This window comes from Rhipicephalus microplus, chromosome 10 (genome assembly GCF_043290135.1).
Source record: "Rhipicephalus microplus isolate Deutch F79 chromosome 10, USDA_Rmic, whole genome shotgun sequence".
NCBI classification, from domain to species: domain Eukaryota; kingdom Metazoa; phylum Arthropoda; class Arachnida; order Ixodida; family Ixodidae; genus Rhipicephalus; species Rhipicephalus microplus.
This window is the reverse complement of record NC_134709.1, coordinates 103537445-103543444: the sequence shown is the minus strand read 5'-3', so window position 1 is coordinate 103543444 and position 6000 is coordinate 103537445.

The window sequence follows — 6000 nt, the reverse complement described above, 5'->3', positions numbered from 1 at the left end:
ACAGCCTTGTGAACCCAACAACCTTACTATGGTGCCATTAGTTTAGGCTGTACTTTATGAAAATGTCATGAATTTCAGAGTTTAAGGCCACTTAACACCGCTTGCTCTACACCTGGTCAGTGGTAGCCTGTATGCATAAAACCCACCCGGATGACAAACGATTCTTTTTTTCTTCTTTACAGTGTTTCATACTAACGGTCAATAAGCATTGTATTTGTATGGTGAAGTTATCACGATCCTGTTATTATTACCCCTACTTGTTTTAAGCCCCCCCCCTCCCACAATACTCTGATGTAGGAGCCTGTGAGGTGACCTGGATAAATAAACAAATAGGTGATTGGCCAGTCTGCGTCACCTGTCATTATGATGGTCATGTTGCTCACCACTGAAACAACTGCACTGCCTTCTCACCTCTATGTCAGCCATTTTGCACAGCTCCTAACAAAGCTGTTGTTTTTCTCAGCTTATTTGGAAACCGGTCCAAGTTTGACTTCACAAGTCATCCTACTGGCGCTTCGTGTAGTGCGATTGTCCCTTGGTAACTTTATCTGTGATATCACTGAATTGAGCAAAAGTGATTTGCTACTGGGTTGCAAGGGTGACCAGGCAATAAAGGTTGCACTTAACAGCTCAAGGTGAACGTACCAAATTGCGAAAGGGAGCCTTGGAATAAATCTTTCACATTAACAAGAAACATTGCCAATTTTATGGGAAAAAAATATAAGTGCCATCCATACGCGGTTGATATTCTAGTATATGTTTTGAGGGAGTAAGTGTTGCAAAGTTCTAGGCGTGGCTTTTGTACGATTGCTGCTTTCACATGAGTATATGCAGTAAATTCTCAATTTTCTTGTTTGGTGCAACTAGAAAGTGCACCTGTATTTTAGGTGACTGGTGCATATTAAAAAAAAGGCTTTCAAGTATGGCAGCCGGAGTTCTTGCCTTCATTTATAGTTGTTTACATGAGCCACTTGCGTTGGATACCTGGCACTATTTATTTTGACTCGGTGTAAGGCAGTTGCATTAGTGTTTCACAAGCAGAGTGCTTCACTTTCTACCTACAAGTCACTGACTATGCAATACTGTGCTTAAGAACATAACGGATCATTTGGAAAGCATGCGAAAATCCATATTGTGCTGCCACCGCTTGTGGCGGTCTGTTTCACCAGAGTTCATATTTGATGTGCCTTTTTGGACTTATCAATTGCCTACAATGAATAAGACTGCAATTCTACTTACCCCGTGGCAAAAGTGATAGTTGTAGTTTAGCGCTATTGGTGTTGGTGCATTGAGCTTCTGGGCAAGCTCGAGTTTATACATGCCGCAAGCCACGACCGACACTCCCACATATACCTTATAAGTCACGCCATTTTATTCATAGCAGAGCACAGCAGGACAGGCTTCTAGATGCGAGGGTGCTACATCTGAAATCTCAATTGATGACATCAATCATAGGATGCTGATGATGGCTAGAAAGTCTAATTGCCTATTGCTCAGCAGGAAAAGTGTCCACCGGTTTGCTGTGCAAGAGCTATGACAGCACATAGCTCAAGTTATCCAAGGTGGGTCTAATTCGGGGTTTAATGAACTCTTCAATACATGCAGCCTGGCTATACTGTGCAGCTTAGTTTGAGATATAAATATGTAGCTGATCCCTCTTTTTGGAATCGATATAAAATGAAACAGAAACGTGTCTTCACAGAGATAGTTGAGTGTTTAATGTGTTTGTTTCGCCTTAAGGCCAAACGAATGAATGCTACAGCGATAAATTGCAAAGTCACGCGAAGAACGGCAAGGAGCAGCAGCACGAAACTTGCAGCGCGCACCTCAAGCAGAAAGCACGCATGAACTCAGCATACACAGGACGAGCGCTGGCTAAAAACTGTCACAACTCAACACTTGAAGCGCGCTGTTCGAACAGAAAGAAAGGCACACGAAACAATTGCACAAGTATACACCGGACAAGCGTGAACAACTTACGCAATTCTTCGTGTGCGAGCAGCGTGCTCTTTTGTAAGCACGGCCGTGGCAGCAAGTGGAGTGACCTCCGTGCTCTCCCTAATCACGAGTGTGATATGCGCACACGTAGGAGAGATCACGCTCCGTGGAGGCGGTGCTCTCTGAAACACGAGAGGTGACAACCTTTACAGCGAGCCAACACGAGCTCTTCACGCCATCTCACTATACTGATGATGAGAACGCGCTGAAGCTGCGCAACTCTGAGAACTGCCAAGTGGTATATGGTGTGTATACTATTATATGGTGTATATGGTGTATGGCTTGCCGTTAGCACTCTTGCTAGCGTACGTTTTGTGGCTTAGTGGTTAGAACTGATGATTACATTGCCTTAAGGAGTAACGCAGAGGATGAACTACAGCTCATGATTACTGAACTAGACACAAAAAAGAAGAAGAGTAGGCCTCCAAGTTAATATGCATAAAACCAAAGTAATGTGCAACAGTCTTTGCACAAAATGGTGCTTTGCAGTAGGTAGAGCGACGCTGAAAGTTATAAAGGAATAAGCTTAACCATAGGACTGAAATACCTAACTAGAAGAATAAGGATCGGGTGGATCATATTCGGCAAGCATTCTCCAATAATGAATGGTAATCTGTCACTAACCATCAAGAGGAAGGTATATAACAGCTACATGTTCCCGGTACTTACCTACGGAGCAGAAACCTGGAGGCTCACAAAGAGGGTTAAGCTTAAATTGAGGACAAGGCGGCGAGCGATGGAATGAAAAATAACAGGCGTAGCCAAGAACAGAGCAGAGTGGGTCGGGGAACAAACAGAGGTTAAGGATATTTTTTATTTAATTTTAAATTTTGTTCGGCCATTCCCACAATATGCCTACGAAGGCAGTCACATTAGTCTAAGGCTGTCCCATTGATATCATAGTTGAAATCAAAAAGAAGTGGACATGGGCCGGGCACGTAGCACGTAGGTAGGATAACCGCTGGTCAATAAGGGTAACTAACTGGATTCCCAGAGATGGCAAGCGTGTTCGGGGGAGACAGAGTTAGGTGAACCGATGAGATGAGGGTTCGTAGATATAACGGGGCAGCAGAAAGCACAAGACCGCGTTGATTGGCTAATCATGGAAGATGCCTTTGCCCTGCAGTAGGCGTAGTCGGGCTGATGATGATGATGAGGGCCGCGTGCTGTTTTTGACAGGTCATTGATTCGGCACCTTGCGGTAAAGCTTTTATATATCGTTTTCTCCTTCGCAATCTGTTAGTATATATTTATAACATCATATCGGTGACGGAAACACATTAACAGCGCCGTGGTGGACCCCTGCATGAAGTACCTTCATGTGAAAAAATTGAAATTAATGAGAAGTGAACTAGCACTGATTGCATAATCTGCATTTATAACAGATTTAGTGAACTTGCATTGGTAGCACCGTTCAATGTGTAGGTGATTAGTCTCTGGTTGAAGTTGTCATTTTATTGTTTGCTATAATTGCCAGTTTTAATGGGAATCTTCCCGGCTTCATCTGTCGTCTTTTTTTGTGCATTACTAGCAGCACAGTTGAAATGAGCACTCTTGAAGAAGGCTGTCGATTCCCCTAGTTCTTTAGAAACAATGTTTTGCAGGACGTATTCATAATATAAAGAAACAAGCAAAGCTATTACCTGTGCAAGTACCAGCAGTACTGATTGCATTTTTGTGCACTTTGCGCTGGGATAAAGGGACCCTCTAATATTTCACTAACGCACATGGGATGCTTGCTCTGAGGCCAGGCTTCCATGCTTTACTGTTGAAGCCTGTGCACTGACGCCCGTAACCTGCATTTGGTGGCAAAAAACGGGTCTTCAAATAACTTGTTGCCACGCTTCATGCTATAATGCTTTAAAATTATAATTGTAAGAAAAAATGCTTCTTAGAATATCTCACGTTGTTGGCATCTATTGTTTCCAGTTGTTGGTGTAACACTGCATGTGATGCCTGCATGGGATTTATTTATTTATTTAATACCAACAGCACCTATATTATAGCGGGGGTTGGGGGGGGGGGTACAGGAAAAGAACATGAAAATTGCAGGTTAACATAAGTTTGTGTAAAAAAAGAAAAGAGCCGCCATGATGGCTACAAGCGGTGCTGACTAACTCCCAGGTTTAAAATGTGCAGATATACTCAATAAAATGGAGGGGTGATGACTGTTGTAGATAAATTGGCAGAGCATTGGACATGTTATTCTTAAGTTTCAACTTCGGTCACTGCTAGCAGAACATTGTCTTTTCATTCAATTTTCTTCCCATTCAAATCATAATAACTAGTAATACCATCCCTTTTGCTTTCCTTGGCTTGATTGTCTGCTACATTGTATGTCATCACATTTTGTTTTTGGCTTGTAGAACCCAGATCCTAGTTTAGTTTTTTCAAATGCTGAGGCTGTGCTATAGTTCTTTGATTAGATGGTGCTGTTTAATGCCAACTCAATGTAGAGGCTACATGATTTGTCCTAGGCAAATATGTACACTTATGTATGTGTGTATGTATGCATGTATGTATGTAAATTGTGCTCAAGCTTAACAAAATACGGAGGTAAAGTTTAATTAATTTATTGATAACAGTAGCCTGGAAACGGGAAAGGGTATGCCATGCTGCAAGCATTTTCGGAGGACCTTTGTTTTAAAAAATCCAGGTCTTTACAAAGCCGTATTATTCACTCAAACTGTTACATTATTTTCCTTTACTTTTATTTGTATCTCATGACGTATTGAAGCAAGTGACTGAGAGAGGCGATAACAATAGTCAATCAGTCACAAACAAACTTTAACCGATGCTCTTCAAGAGGGTGGGTCAGCTGCGGGCCGATTCCACGTTGGAACATGAAGGGCATGCCCCTCCCTCAAACTGCAAGCCCTCTGAACAACATGGATTTAGACCTCCAGGTCTGAGCTGGTGATTGCTGTCCTCCAGGCGTCCTTCTTACTGAGAGGCTCATCATCACATAGCACCGTAGAATTGCCCGAGCATTTGAGACAAAAGCATGTGTTAGCTGTCAGCAGAATGCAACACATTGTAAATGCCAAAAGTAATGGAAATTTATTGAACATTTTACTGGATTAAAAGTCGGTTGCGTGGCTACCGCGAAGCACGAATGTTATCAGGATCTTATGCGCTGACCCAGCATCTCAACTGGCCTTTGTACAGTACTCGCCTCAACCATCCATGCTTGTTCATCGGTGCACATGCAACTCTTGTTGTTTAGAGGGCAGCTCTTAGGTGCCCATTCATGCGTTGAGTGGTGTCGCCATCAGTAACGTAACCGATAGATGTAAAAAAGTAAAATGAGAAAAATTATGCGGGCTTGAATGGTAAGACAGATTCTTGGGCTAGCTGGTGATTTGGAATCTACATATTTGTGCAGCGCAAGACTACGAGTAGTTACGGCATAACTATAGAAAAAAGAGACAAAGACAGAGAAGAGCGCTGTTTTCTGTCCTCGTCTCTTCTTTCATAATAACACGATACCTACTCGTAGTCTTGCATTGCGCGAATATGTTGGGTTGAATGGGATATGAAATGGAGCTTTCTGCATGGCAGTTTAGCATTCTACCATGTAGCCATGCTGGTGCTTGAAACTAATTTGCAAGAAGACTGTATACATGCGTCATGTCAGGCAAAGATGCATTAACAGTCATCACACGATGCTATTTGTGCAACGAGTGTGTCCACTGCAAAGTGCACAGCCATAATTATTCATCGTCATCAGCCACATGCAGTATCAACTAAGTGCACATAATAGCTTACAGATGTGTAGCGGGTACCTTGCTTATCCGCAGAAAGTTGTATAACGGCATAGTGGGTGATGACCTAATTAACAAAAGTTAGGAATTATGGTGTTGTCGATATCCAGCACAAAGCCAAAACTTTGAACTGAGTTGGTCTCGATTGCCCCTACACGAAGCTGCCCTCAGAGTTTGCATTAGGCAGTGTCATAATGGTCGTTGTGTGTGTGTGTGTGTGTGTGTGTGTGTGTGTGTG